Raw genomic sequence first — 16460 nt, 5'->3', positions numbered from 1 at the left:
GTAATGAAGGAAAGTTACTTATGAATAATGAATTCTTATGATCAGGGCTTTTTTGTTCTCCTTTTTTGGAATAATAGAAATTGTGTATATAAAAAAAATGGGTGGGTAGAAGATAAACAAGTCAAAGAGGTTTTCATTAATTAGGGAGGCTTTCGGCAAAGGGCAGCCAGTTGTCAGATTCTTCTTATCAATCCGGCAGATAATGTTCTAAAATATATTGTTAATTTTTAGTCACCATTTAGACATGTCACTATAAAATGTGGATTCTAGTGCAACCATTACATGGCCATTACATGCCACCACCCCAACCACCTTTGTATCCCAGGGGTTCCCTAATGATTAATGTAATGCCCAAGATTGCTAAAGGAATTAATAATAATTAGCTACCTATAGCCAGAAATGCAAATAAACCACCTGCTTTTCCCTTTCCCAGTTCATTTCCTCCTTTTGTTTAATCACACAATGAAACAATTATCTTCCATTTATGACATCACAGTCACTCCCATAGCAACAGGCATCTTCTATCACTTCAGTATGGGAATAATCAGAAAGCAGGTATGAATTTTTGAAGGAGAAAGAACGTATTTATATATAAATACACTAACAACCAGCAATTTCTAGGAGACAGAAATAGAGAAGAATAGGAATATCTCCTAGATAAGGGTTTCCTTTTAAATGTTAATTTTTGTCTGACTGTAAACTTCATCCTTTAAACCCTTTCTCCCATTATTATCGTCATACCTTGAGTGCTTACAGCTGAACACCAGTTCCCTGTGACCTTTCTGAAATCGCAAGCCATCCTTTCTCTTTGTCGCTGTGATAATGGAATGGATCAGATTCTTCCTACAGACATTATAATGGAGTTCAACTGTCTATGGCATACATTAATGAAAAATGTTAAACCTTTCTCATCTCCACCATGTGCCGCCACAGCACAGAGCAGATGCCCTGCTTGGAGAAGCCCATATGGCAGGCTGGTATTGGTGATATTTCCTGTAATGTCAAGGGAGCCTGTTGTATGGAAAGGATGTTGTGGGTGCCATTTGGAGGCTTAGGTACAAGTGCACTGAGTGAGAGCCACTTTATCTGTCTGCCTGTCCCCCTCCACAGTGCCAGCTAGTCCCTCATTGGCAGGCAAGTGGGCCTTTCTGCTGTGTAATTCAGAGACGCTGGGAGCTCTTTCACTAACCCCTCTCCATAAACACACGGAGTACCTATCTTCTTACAGATGTCTGATGTTCCTTTAACAGTCTATAACATTTTTTCACTGAAACTGAAAAATAATGTATAAAATGCAAACATTGCAGGCATGGACACATGCTGACTTAAATCCTCATTATACAGGTATCAGTATAAATCATGGGCATTACTTCTGTTTCTCAAAGAAAAATGCATTATGGGCTATGTGCCATTAAGGGAATGGGACAGCTAAAGTGGGGTGAGGTGAGGGGAGACAAAAATACTCTTAAAATTCATACCTACAGGGCGCCTGGGTGGCTCAGTCATTAAGCGTCTGCCTTCGGCTCAGGTCATGATCCCAGGGTCCTGGGATCGAGTTCCTCATCAGGCTCCCTGCTCGGCAGGAAGCCTGCTTCTCCCTCTCCCACTCCCCCTGCTTGTGTTCCTGCTCTAGCTGTCTCTCTCTCTGTCAAATAAATAAATAAAATCTTTAAAAAAAAATTCATACCTACAGCCACTATGTAACAATTATGTTGTTTCACTATCAGGCGCTATTACTTATTGTCCACATTATTAAGCTAGGCATTTAAGGCTTATGAGGTGATGGACCCCATGAATGACAAGGACCAAAAGAAGTGAACAGTTTCCATTAAACATGGAATTATAGTGAATGGACACTCAGGAACCATAGAAATTATATTAGTTACAGTTTACTTAATTGAGCCAAGGGGATACATGTTTAGTAAAGGATAATAAATTATATAAAGCAGGATGATGATGATGATGATGATGATGGTGATGATGATAATTTAGTGAGCATACTTTCCTAGTCTTTTCTAATTCCTCACTGGAAACCCTGGATACAGACATTAGAGGCTCATCCAGACATCTGGTACCATAGCCCTGTTTCCCAGAAACATGATGACCTTAAAGGGTTTCCAGACTTCTCTAGATAAAAAGCATAAATCCAGAATCATCCTAGTCTGGGCTAATTTTATCATTACTGTTCCTCTAGCTCCACATTGTTGGTATATTATTACAGGTTTAATAATAAGTCCAGTCCCATCATGATGTGGTGACTAGCATGCTGCCTTTTTCTTTCAAACCACAGTAGTCCAGGAGGGATTAACCTGACATGCTTGGGCAAACTTATCAACTACACGATAGTTTAGTTTCTTCTTCAGAGACAGACTCAAATTGCATGTATGTTTGCCAAGTCAAAGGCCAAGTAAGGGAACTACGTGAATAATTTCACTGAAGGTTCCACTGTTGGCAAAATAGTATGGATAGCTAAGGTGTTTGCATTTGTTTTACTTGTGTTTATGGAAATCGGCATACACAAACATTTAAGACTCAAATGTTTAGTCTCCTTTTCTTTGATCATGTAATTGAATTAATGCATCAAGACACTGCTGCTTTAATATCATATCCCCAAGTGTTCAACTAAATATATAGTACAGCTTATATTTGCTGTTGGCAAAGAGGTTGGAAGCTAAACCCTGCAGTGATTAACACACAGGCTTTACAATAACACAGCCTGGGTTCAGTCCCCATCTGAGAAAACTTTTGTAACTTCCCTACGCCTCAGTTTCCTAATCTTCTCAAAAATGATAGTGATAGAAATCCATAGCATGGCTTTGTTATGAAGGTTAAATTAAGTAATGTACACGAAATACATACGACAATGCATGGTACACAGTAAAGCCTTTGTAAATTTACTAGTCAACTTCAAGTTGCAGAAGGAAGCCAAGACTGTTGAATGAGAAACTAAAATAAACTCTTTGAAGACAAAGACTTTAATGTCCCTTACACACACGTGTGCGCGCATGCACACACACCCCAGAAGATAGTTCAGCGCCTAACACAAAACTGGGATTTATGGGAGTTCAGTGGTGTCTGTGTTCTGGAATCCCTAATCTATGTAGGATTTATCTATCTCAGGACTGATGGCAGAGTCTCTTGTTTGGAGCTCCTCTGGAACAACCTTTCTAGGACAATAGGCAGATGAAGTATCATCTCCTAAAGTTGATAACAACTGGGGCACTTCATAACTACATACAAATTGGCTCTGGTTTCCTGCCAGTGGTTTTTCTGGTACATTGGATGAAGATTTGATTGCTGCTTGGCAAGTGCATTGACTTGATGTGTGATCCCTGAGGTTTTAATCGTTTGTATCACATTCTTGTCTCACTGAAAAGTGCAATTGTTGGCGATCACTCCTTCCCTCATTACTGCCAACTGGCTCTTGCCTGCTGTATTTCTTTCTTTCTTGTATTGCCTCCTTACTCTAAGTTTTCATATACAAACTAAAAACATTCCAAGCGCCATGACTACAATCAGCCTTAGCCATCAGGAAGATCCTCACTGGCCTAATACATTTCACTGAAGTTCACCAAAAAGAAACTCAATAATTAATTACCTTTCTATACTATCATCATACCTATTGGGTCAACTCTCTATCATATTTCTGCTGTGCACAAAAAGATATGATATTTATATTCATGTGGGCTATCATGTACCTTTTGATTCACTGATTGACACATCTATCCATCTAACAGGTCTTCACTGAGTGCTTAATATTACCAAGACATTCCAAAATACTGGAAATACAATGATGAATGAAAACAAATGGAGCCCTTGATCTCATAGAACACTTAGGCTAATAAAAGAGACAACTATTTTCAACTCCACAAACCAATGTAAAACTAACAATGAGAATGCTCTAAAGTTGATGTACATGGTTTCATGAGTGGCAGGATTATTTGACCCAATCAGGGAGGTTAGGGACCTCTTCCTGAAGAAATGACTCCTGAGCGGTGAGAGTAATAAGTGATGGTAGGGAAAAACATTTCATGTTAGAGACAGAATAACTGCCATGTTACCGAAATGCAAGGGAGTTTTGACCATGGAATCTGAAAGGAACAGAGAGAAGAATGGAATGACTGGAACCAAAAGAGTGATATAGAATATCAGATAAAGCTGAAGAGGTAGGTAGGGATCAGATCAGATCAAATCTTGAAGGCCAAGTTAAGAAATATCAAAGAAAGTTTAAGAAAAATGAGATTTGGATGATTTTAAGCTGCAAAGGGATATGATTCAGTTTTCGATTTTAAAAATAACACAGATTAGAATATGGAAAAGAGATTTTGTAAGTAGGGAAGTGGAGCAATAAGGATAGATCGATAAAGCTAATACAAAAATCCCAGAAAGAAAAGGTGGCAGTAGGACAACTGTTGTTGAAGAGGGTATGAAGACAAATAGGTGGGATGAAATGATATTTGGGTAAAGCTTGGAATCAAACATGCAGCCTCAGTGTCAGAGTGATCCCTAGTTTCCAGATTGTATAAATTGAATGAATGTATGGTGGGGCTAATTGCAAAGATAAGAAACATGTGCAAGGATTATATTAAGTTTAATTTTAACAATATTGAAATTAAAGTATCTTCCAAATATTTAGGAGGAGATGTCGGATGAGCAGAAGGCTAAATACATGTGAAAGTCAGAGATATCTCACCTGAATGTGTTTTATTTGTGAGTTATCTTCTCATTGGTAATTCCAGTAGAAGCAATGGATGAACTTGCTGAGGTAGGGAGTATGAATGGTAAGAGAGGTGGCGAGAAGAGTCAGCTTGTAGAGTTTGAAAAACTTTGTGAAACCTGAGTGCCAGACCTTCCCATTAAGTTGATAAATCAGTATCTAGGATGACCTATATCAAATTAGGGGTAGAACCTGGACAAATGGATAAAAAATATATGGGAATTTGAAGGATTATAATCAATTTTCTAGTATCTGCAATCATTTATTCTTACTGTAGATTTGTCTGAATAGATTTATACTTTGACAGTTACCTCTTGACCTTTATCTAACCAATCATATATGTTAATTTTCTACCTACTTTTGCTTATAAATAGAGCTATTAAAGATATCATTCATAATGTTGCTCAATGTCCCTTATACATAGACTTCAGTGACAAATTTTCCTCACAGATTTTGTTTGTACTTAGTTCAGAATGCTTCTGACAAGGTAACTCTTCCTGCTCTCCAATAAGGTCATTCTTTCCCTCAAGCTAAATCCCTAGTATCCCTTTTTTAAAATGTAAACTTTTCTTTGGCTTCTAGGCTCTCTCCTCTTTGCTCGTGTGTATATTTTTTATGCTCAGATGTCTAGACTCCCCGCCACACTATTTTTGCTGCCTTCAAATCAACTTAATTATATATAGGTCATTCTTTCCTCTTTCACTAGTGTCTATCACTTCCTTGAATCCTCTCACATCTTCTCCACTGGGCATTCCTACAACTCAGATCTCTTCATTTTCGTTACTCTTTTTTAAAGGTAGGATCTTCCACTAGGGGCTGTGAGATACACCCAAGGCTCTGAATATAAATTTGTGAGCCATATGCAAACTGATTAATCATCCCAATGCATTGTGGAAATGCATAAAAATAGGTAACCATTAAGTGTTCCTATGCTCCAGTTTTCTTATAATTTACCTTGAACATAGGGTATATGTCAGCCTTTTTTCTCCTTTCTAAATAAAAATGAAGTGTTTCTTTTTAATGGAAGGCAGTATGATTAAGACATTAAGGAGATATAAGAAATGAAAGTGCTGTCTAATGGGAGTCCATCCTCTCCTTCCCATCCCATTTCTAAATGTTTTAGTCAATCACTTCTAATCTCCCTTACCTTTCCTAAAGATCAAGACTATAATAATGACAACATATTTTATAGATTTTTACATAGATAGTCATAATGTCAATAATGTTGATAGATTTTGATAGCACTAATTCGTTGCTTTGAACATTTGTACGTATTTGAACTCATCATATCACTTGTGTGGGTCTCCCCTCCCCTTCAAAGATTTGAGCAATGCCTTCTTTCAAATCTCCCTTGAAACTCAGTGCTAGGAAAAGCGGATATGTTATTCCTCCAAACCATTCTTAATTAATTATATTTGAGTAAAAATGATTTCCACTCTAACATTTCAGTATGATAGAAATACATATCTGTTTGTAGTTAAGATATGATATGGTTTGATGTCTGTCGATTCAAACAAAATAAAACATTAACTCAGCATTCATGCATCTCCCAATATAAAAGGAAGGGGAATCATGAATATAGGTAGCTGTAATAGAAGCTAGAACAGAGTTTGCCTTGGGGAAGTGCTATGAAGATTCATTGAAGAGGGTAGTACCTTTCACTGGAGGACTTGAAAAGTTTCCTGATGGGAATGGGAGCATTGCAGAGGTGAGCAAATACACAGGCATAGGGAGTAGAAAGAACGTGCTGTGTCCAATATTGTGTGGGTAGTGGGAGAATGAGAACATGCTGCTAAGTACAGGGAAGTGAGATTGTGAAGCTGGCTTAGGACCCAGCGTGTAGAGTCTATAATGCCACATTGGTAGAGTGACATTTATCCTGGGATGTCTGGAACAGTTAGTGCCTATTATTATTAATGGCAACCTTTTGTCTCTCAAAAGTACCTTTTTTATAGACTATATGATTATCCTGGTACATATGGAGCTATGACACTCTTGTGTAGACTGATGCTTTCCACAGTGCATCAAACAGAATACAAGTTTATAGGGACTCTGAAATGGGTTCTGTAGACGTTTGTGAGAATATTGTATACGACTTATGTCCATCTTAAAGATTTGCAATGTATGCTTACAAATTCTGCAGTATAGAAACTTATTTGAATGTTTTAGCATATTTTTGACCACAGAGACCTTTTTATAACAGGACACAAAGTAACACATCTTGAAAGTGGAAACAGTTGTCCATTTGAAGAGTGTTAAAGGATAAATGTTATGCTATAGGAAGATTAATCTGTAGTAGGCTGGCTTAGTTTGTTCCAGTGACAAACACTAGAAGTGGCAAGAAAATTATGTTTTTAATATTTTTACTTATATTTTAATATGAAAGTGAAAGATTATATTTTCCAACACTGAATGCAGTAACATCTTGCACTATACACAGTCTTCTGGAACGTGGTCATTCTCCCACCAAGAGGTGGAATCTCCATCTCTTCCCCTTGAAACTTTGTCAGTTTTTTGTGGCAACCTCAGCTAATAGGATGGCGAATAAGTAATGCTCTGTGACTTCAAGTTTAGATCATTAAAGGTGCTAGAGATTTTACCTGACTCTCAGGATATGCACTTTTGGATCCCTGAGCCACTCTTTAAGAGGTCCAGTTATTCTGAATCTGCCAGGCTGGTGAGACTACATAGCAATAAGGAGAGATACCTGAGGATCTCCATATGTTCTTCTGCCCGCCATCTGAGTCTTCCCAGCTCTGATGCCAAATATATGAGTGAGGAAGACTTGGAGTGGATTCTGGCTCCAGCCAGTGTCTGATGACAACTGCATGAGACAGTAAGAACTGCCTAATTGATCCCAGTGAGTCAGTCCCCAAAATTGTTAGAGATAATATTAAATGACTATTTTTCGTTCATGCCACAATGTTTGGCATGGTCCATTACAAGGCAGTAGATGACCGGAGCATCTAGATTTCTAACAACTTAAATGTGATTAAATAAAAAGTGATGAAATAAAAGAGGAAATGGACAAAATTTAAACAATAAAGTAAAAGCAGGAAAGAAAAAGTTGAGCTAATGTGAAGTCAGCCCATAATTCATGATATAGTTTCCTTAAATTGGTTAAAGGTGTACCCAAATTAGGCTCTACACTTTCTAATAGTATAGCTTCTTGGATCTGTTGCATCATCAGCACTGACCAAGTTGATGGGTGGAGTCTCATGTTAGAGAATTGTCCCTTTAAAGAATAATGGGGGGACTAGGCAATGAGCAAAATGTAGGGGAGATCAAAGTTGATGGCAGACAGGAATACTCAAGAGTTTACAGCAGTAGCACAGCAAGGGAATCAAATAATACTGGATATGAACAAAAAAAAAAAACACATGATAATGTGATTAAATAAAAAGTGATTAAAGGGACGCCTGGGTGGCTCAGTCATTAAGCGTCTGCCTTCGGCTCAGGTCATGATCCCAGGGTCCTGGGATCAAGCCCCGCATTGGGCTCCCTGCTCAGCAGGAAGCCTGCTTCTCCCTCTCCCACTCCCCCTGCTTGTGTTCCTTCTCGCTGTGTCTCTCTCTGCCAAATAAATGAATAAAATTTTTAATAAAAAAAATAGAAAGTGATTAAATAAAAGAGGGAATGGACAAAATTTAAACAATAAAGTAAGGCAGGAAAGATAAAATTGAGCTAAATGTGAGGTTGGTCCATAATTCATGATATAGAAGAAAGAATTAAATATGAATCTGAGATTATGAGCTCAGGTAACTAAGAGAATGGTGCTTCTATTAAGAAATAACTACAAAACAGGAAGAAAAATGCCTGCAAGAACAATTTTATTTGAAGTTTGTAGATTGTAGGACAGTAATATTCAACTCAGTAGGCAGACTGAAAGGGAGAACGGGATGCAGAAAATTAATCAAAGTGTAGCAAGTTCTAAGAGTTGTTAATTGTCTGCTTGGAGGTGAAAGTTGAAACTGTGACCATCATTGAAATTGTTCGGAGAAAGTGTTTGGGGACAGAAGGAGAAAATGGAAAACACAAGATCTTAAGTAAGTGGGGGTAAGCAAAGGACCTAGAGAAGATGATGCAAAGAAAAAAAAAAAGAATTAAAAGTCGCACTGTTAATTTATCATTATTCCAGAATGCTGACCTCTTTATGAAAGAAAATGAGAGGGAAGGATAAAAAGGCAGTATAAAGAAGGGAAAGAGGGGCGCCTGGGTGGCTCAGTCATTAAGCGTCTGCCTTTGGCTCAGGTCGTTATCCCAGGGTCCTGGGATCGAGCCCCGCATCGGGCTCCCTGCTCAGCGGGAAGCCTGCTTCTCCCTCTGCCACTCCCCCTGCTTGTGTTCCCTCTCTCGCTGTGTCTCTCTCTTCAAATAAATAAATAAAATCTTTAAAAAAAAAAAAAAGAAGAAGGGAAAGAAAAGAATGAAGAAGAGAAGCAGTAGTAGGCAGAGACCACTGCCTTAATCAGACTACAAAATATTGACCTCTCCAAATCCTCCAGCAGACTCAGAAAGTTGAAAAATTTGATTAGGGTTTTGGAGAGTGGGGTGAGGGACGCCCCTTCTAAGGCTCACTGGAGCCAAGCAGAGGCGGTCTCACTGTGTAGCCCTGGTCTGAGTTAATCAAGCTGGCTCTGTAACCAAGATGCCGGCTGTGCCACTCTGCTCCCTTAATGTGCAGCACAAACCTATTTACTTGTTTGATTTTGCTCCTTTTTGGTAAATAATTTACATAGTTTTGCATTAGCTCAATTTGCAAAAATTGAGCAAACAGTGCAATTTTCTGTAATTATGCCAGTGCAAGACAGAAGTAAAGTCTGGCTGAGAGAGGCTTTATCTGAACTGAAAAGACATTTGGTGGAAATGGAGCATGAGAAGAAAATGAAGATCTGCTCAAATTGGCTCTGGCCAAAGTGAGAAAGAATAGAACACTTAATTCAGCTAACACTCTGAACTAAAAGTCTTTGTTGTCCCTCTTCTCCTCTAAAAGTTGTCAGGTGGGCATATGTACCACATACATATAGTGTTACACTTGCCCTCCCAGAGAGGAAACTGTTACCGTTGTAATGGCTGCCAGTGTGATTTTCTTACTCATAAACACGTGTACTGTTTCTTTGAGTGTCATGGTTCTTCACTCTGACCTCTTATTTTGTACATCTTTCATTAATCTACTATCCCAAAATATCCTACAGGAACAAAATCAGGAAATTAGAAGATTGAAGTCAACTTTGTCATAGGCCAACCAAATGCTTGGCTTTGGCTAGATACTTGTGATGGAATTTGGAGAGCCTGAGAGATATGTAATTGTTTACAACTCTGGGCATGGGGCAGCGGGGTATGCATTTCAACATGCCTGCCTATCTCTGAATTGTGGAAAATTGGTATAACTAGATCTCCCAGTCTTCTCTCATTGGAATGTGGTCTAGAAAGGGATGGTTTGCTTCTATAAATTAAGGAATTAAGAGGAGACTTCCCATTCCACTGTTATTTTGTTCTATTTAGGCAATGGGTCTGGTTGAATCTAATCCCAGATTAGTCTTTTTGTTTGTTTATTTTAACTTACATAGTCTGGTCTGGCTGGGCCCTGTCAATATCTAGTTATGACTTTGACAACAATCAGGTTTTTTAAAAAAGATTTTATTTATTTATTTGACACAGAGAGATCGAGCACACAAGCAGGGGGAGCAGCAGGCAGAGAGAGGGGGGAAGCAAGGCTGCGTGTTGAGCAGGGAGCCCGATGTAGGACTCAATCCCAGGACCCTAGAATCATGACCTGAGCCGAAGGCAGACGCTCAACTGAATGAGCCACCCAGGTGCCCCAACAAAATCACTTTTTATCTTGATACCTCCCTTTCCTTATCTTTAAATGAATGTGCTATATTCTGTGATGCCTAAGATCTCTGGCTCAAGAATTTTATCAGAATCTCATTACAAACATTTTAACTAACTAAGATATAGATATTATTCCTATAAATATCTAATGGTAAAGTAAAAATAATTACTTTTTACACTGAATCTTTTCTTTTAAGATATTACTTATTTATTCATGAGAGACAAAGAGAGGTAGAGGCAGAGGGAGAAGCGGGTTCCAATGTGGGGCTCAATCCCTGGACCCTGGGATCATGACCCGAGCTGAAGGCAGACACTTAACCCACTGAGCCACCCAGGTGCCCCTTTCGCCTTGAATCTTAAATGAAAAGATACCTTTGCACTCTGGAGCTCAAGGAATGGTTTCCCTTTCTGAAGACTTATGTGAAGGGTCAATCTGAACTTTTTCAAATGGGTAAACTTCATTAAATTCCATTCCACTTCTATTTACTCTTGTGGAATCATGTAATTACTAGTTTATGTAATATGTATGCATATTCATTATACAGTATTATTGTAGTGGACATCTCCTGTTTGAGCCTGCTCATCATTAATTGCTTTTTTTGCTTATAACAACCACTCATTTGCCTTTGTGGTACCATCTTGCCCTAACTCCACATAATTCTACTGAAATTGTCAAGTCTCCTGCCCTGCTTTCTCAACACATGGGTTCATTTAGGATTATCAGTCATATATACTATTCCCCTGATCTTAGTGATTGATATGGGGCAGTGCATATTAAACTAATCAGTAAAAAATAACATTAAATTAATCAGCTAAACAATCAGAATCTTCTCTGAGGTTTGATGTATGGATTCACAAAGAGGAAAATTCTCTTTTCCTTTGGGCGATAACACATTAGAGTATAAGCTTCAAACTACCAGAGGCTGTATTTTTAGTCATGTTGGGAAATCTGCCTGAGAATAAAACCAACATACTGAGAGATCAGAGTGGGGAGATGGAGAGAGAGCAAAAAAGACAGAAAGGTTTTGCTCTGATCTGTATCTGTCTATGCACACAGTCTAATTTACTGCCCTTGGACTTCCTAGACACATAAACCAATATAATGTCCATTGTGGAAGTTTAGATTACTGTTCAAAAGTACTCCTTCCCTTTCTACCACTACCTATGGGAGGGGTATACTTCTCTATTTTGTTGTTGAGTTCTTCCCTATGACTTGCTTTGCCAATGGGAAGTTAACAGTTGTGATATAAAGAGACTTAAAATGTATTTGCACCATTGGGCTTATTCTCTGGTGCCTCTTTCATCACCTTGAAAAGGGCTACATGTCTTTTCAGCCTGCACTTCATAATTTATATTCATGGAATAGACACATGCCCAACCCATCGAAAGAAGCCAAACCCAGCTATATTTACAACTTTAAGCTGAGCTGTTCAACTGAGACCAGCTGACCCAACGATTCTTGAAATAAAATGAATGATTGTTACCTTAAGCCACTGAATTTTGGGAGTGGTTTGTTACAGACCAATAGCTGATATATAGGTTTTTAAAAATATAACCTAGTTTAAGTCAGGAATGAGTTGCTTGCTACTGAAAGAATTTTGACTATTAATGGGAACTTCCATTTCTTTGAAATAAACTTGTAAAATCATAGTAAATCTGAGCTTTTATAAATGAGAAAATTCCAAGATCTGTTTCACTTTGGAATTTCAGATGCAGTAGATAAGAGGAAGGTAAAAAGAGCTGAAAAATAAATCCTGAGACCTAAGAAGCGTTGAGATAACAAAGGAGAAGTAGAAGTGATATAAAAGAGTGAAGGGGGGTAACAATCAGTAATTCTAGCTGCTGACTCCGAGTTCATAAAACTCACACCATAACCTTGAATATGGCTAGAAATTACTCAATTTTCCACCCACCCTACCTGTGCAAAAAACAAAACTGAAATGTTAAACCTATTGAAAAAAAGCAAAAAACAAAAGCTACTCAGAAGAAAAACTGAAATAATGCCCAGATATTGTCTGTAAGGCCTTTTCAGTCAAAAGAGAGTGCTTTTGCTTTCTTTATTTTGTTTAATGCATCTTCCCAATGGTCATGATAGCTAATTGTCACATAACCAAGTAGACTGTAGATTGGCCCATGGAATTCAATTGTTAATTAAGATCAGAGAAATAACCAACTTGACAGCAGAATTGTTTTAACAAGAGGAAGTGACAACCTCATTGATTTTTTTCTTTTTTTTTTTTTTTGCTGGTCACCTCTGAATAGTCAATATGATGCCCATGCAAAGTGACTTGGGTTTTTTTCCTTTGTTTGTTTTTTTCTTTTTAATTCATAGGTGTCTAGATCAAGTGCAGCCATACCCAAACTTTATAGAGACTACCCCACATCTCCAAGAGATCCTGGACTTTAAGCTACAGCAGAAGGGACTTCAAAATGGTTTTCCTAAAAAAGTAATAACAAAATAAAATAATCTCTCTTGTGGAAGAAGGACTATAGGAAAGAACTGTAAATGAATATTTAATATTCATTAAATATTAGAGAGATGATTCATGGGAGCCACATAACCAACATGTCTGCTCCTCTTGCAGGAGCATGGCGAGTCTGTATTCTCCTGCGCCCCTGAAGCCAGGCCAGGCCACGTGTCTTCACTGGCTAATAAAATATTAGCAGAAGTGACATGTTACTTTCAGACAAGTCTTCAAAATCTATGTGCAACTTGCTGTCTACCTGTCCCCTTGCAGGTGACTAGCAATGTTCAAAATGGTGAAGTCTCCATTTGTGCCTGAATGAGGATGACATGAACAGAACACCGTGCTGACCATACATGGGGACATAGCATGAGCAAGAAATAAAATTTTGGTTTTTTTGAGCCACTGAAATTGGGGGATTGTTTGTTACTATAGTATAATCAAGCCCTGAAGGATACAAAGGGATCCTCCTCTCTCAGCAGAAAAGCAGTAATACGAACTAGAATCTGTTGGTCATATTCTGCACTGAACTTTATCTCCTTTTCAGCTGTTGCATTTTTCATTGGACTATAGATTTTGAGAAGTTAACTAATCTTAACCCTTTTACATGAGACACAGTAAGCTTATTCCTTTTTTTGTGCTTCTCTTTTAAAATAAATTTTAACCTTGAAATACCTTGTGTGTGTGAATGAGAAGAGGTGACAGAAGATGAGGCTTTATTAATTTTACTTATTCCTTCTGCTTTCCCTTATTACTGGTGTTTCTCCTTTGCCTCCTCCTTGGACAGCAGAGAAAGAACACTACAAAAAGCAATCTTTCACACTTAAAAGAAAACCGATGCCCTGTCCTGGTGTGTTGTCAAGAAAAAAATAAGCTGTCTCTCCAATAACTGTGAAATTCCTTTGCCCCTAGAGAGGGCTGCTTCCTGTATCTTGGCCAAGTCATGACTTTCTTTCTTTATAAATGCAGCCAGTGTGATCTCCAAAGAGATAAATGATGAATAAGGTGGAGGCTATTTATAGTCTGGCTAGGAAAAACAATTTCACTTAACAAGGATGTCGGTTAAAATAATTAATGTAGATCAAGTGGACATGTGAATAGAGGAGGCTGTTGGAAAGTGATTAAATAGACACGCTGATCCAGGAAGAAATATACCACTCAGATACTGGGGAATCATTTCTCTCCGTGACCTGGGCCATTATTGGTTAGATGCTTGACCGTAGCCTTGAAAGACCAGGGCAGTGCTTTTCTAGATTTCATCAAATGTCGCATACATTAAACAAAACAAGGGGGTTTGTATTTAGAAACACTGGTCTATTCAAATTTGTCTTCCCATTTTAGATCTTTCCTTGGTTTTCACTGAAAGATAACAGCTATGCAAGGGAAATGTGTGGCTTTTATTTGGCAACAATGTATTGAGTACCTTTTACATGTTTACACATGGTGATAATGTTTACCATGGTAATAGCGCTAATGCCACATAGATAGATGCTGTCCTTGAATATCATATGTTAAAAGGAAAACAAGAAAGCAGAGAACTAAAGCCATGAAGTTAAATGTTCATGTGAGTCTAAATAGGATTTCAAATGTAAGATACAGCAGTCTATGTAGATATGGTCAGAAAGGAATATATGGAAGAAACTTGGCCTTGAAGAATCAGCAAGATTGATAGGCAAAAGGAAAAGGTAGAAATTCCAGGCCTGTGGACCAGGCTGAGAAATGAGGGAATGTCATTGTGAGCATAAAGATGGTCTTCCACTGGAGGTGGGGTTGGGAGATTCTCATCTGACTCCTGAAGTGGCCATCCAAACCTAGGTGCAACTTAGAACAACCAAAGCTGAACAGTGTGAAGACCTTGGAGGATTAGGTTTAGCCTACCAAAAGTACAGTGTGTTTGGGTCTCCTATCTCCACTCCAGTTTAATTGAATGCTAATGAAGTCATAATATTATGGTTACCTGATTACAGAACAGTACAAATCACAACACTCAAACTTTCTTTTTCCAATTTGGCCTTATACCCACAAATTTCTAGAGTGAAATGGAAGCATTAATCTCAGAACTGTTTCTTTTTTAGCACTTGTTATTTTTACCTCTAATGATCTCTATTTTTAGAAAGAAAAAAAAAATTCTGAAGCATTTTGTAGAAGGTTCTACCTCAGTTTTAGAGAGCATGATAGCAGCATATGCTTTTTCATGTTGGCTAGGTAGCTTGATGAACATCCCTTACTAATAAGGACAAGAATGACTCTAAAAATCATGCAGATCTTACAAGGAAGCTAAACCAAATGCATCTGAAAGGTCTTTACAACCCTAGAGTTCTCTGATTCTCTAACTTGTGACTGACACTGTCAAATAAGTACCAACACAAACAAGGGCAGAATTCTTTGTAGATTCCGTATCTGCTTGGCGGGGATTGGTGAGGGCGGGGAGAGTCCAGAGCTGGTATGGCATACCTCAATGGGGAGAGAGATCAGACTTACAGACTGGAATTCAAAGGCTTCGTCCATACTTCTGTAGTCTCATGGGCAAGTTATTTAAAATCTTTGCCTTGGCTTTACTCTCTATAAATGACATCTATTGTGACAGATAATGGTGAGGTAAAGTGAAATAACATACACAAATAGCCTAACAGAGGCTTCATAAGTATTAGCCAGTTTCCTACTTAGCCTGGAAATCTGTCAAAGAAGGAATTGACTAAGAGTCTTTAAAGTCAAGAACATCAAAACCATCAAGTTTCCCTTTTTTTCAAAATTTATTATAGGTCATATGTTTTATTATTTTTTAATTTTTATTGAGGTGTAACTGACATGCAATATCCTATTAGTTTCAAGTGTACATCGTAGTGATTTGATATTTTTATATATTTTTTATGTATTAACATCTGTCATCATACAAAGTTATTATAATATTACTGACTTTATTCTCTGTGCAGAGAATTACATCCCCATGACTTATTTATTTTATAACTGGAAGTTTTTTCCTCTTAATCCTCATCAAGTTTTAAAACAATCAAGTTTCTGAGTGTTCATAAATCTGGACAAGAATCTGTCTTGGGTATGGCCCCTAAATTCCTGCATAGAATGAGTATTTTTATCAAAAACCTCCAATAATTTCAAAATTTAGAGTATGATTCTGATACAATTTCTTCATTTAAAGAGATTGGCTCACTGGGGCACCTGAGTGACTCAGTCTGTTGAGTGTCAGACTCTTGGTTTCAGCTAAGGTCATGATCTCATGGGTGGTGGGATCAAGTCCCATATCGGGCTCCAACTCAGTGAGGAGTCTGCTTGGGGATTCTGTCCCTCTGCTCCTCCCCCCACCCCCCGCCTCAGATAGATAAATAAATCTTTAAAAAAAAAAAAAGATTGGTTCACTTATCCAAGGACACAAAAAATAAGTAAAATTTTTGGATTAGAAAGCAGATCTCTTGGGATGCCTGGGT

The sequence above is a fragment of the Mirounga angustirostris genome, unplaced genomic scaffold (genome assembly GCF_029215605.1).
Source record: "Mirounga angustirostris isolate CCGP_5_RB_7025 unplaced genomic scaffold, mMirAng1.0.hap1 SCAF_14, whole genome shotgun sequence".
NCBI lineage: Eukaryota > Metazoa > Chordata > Mammalia > Carnivora > Phocidae > Mirounga > Mirounga angustirostris.
This window is presented reverse-complemented; position numbering follows the sequence as displayed.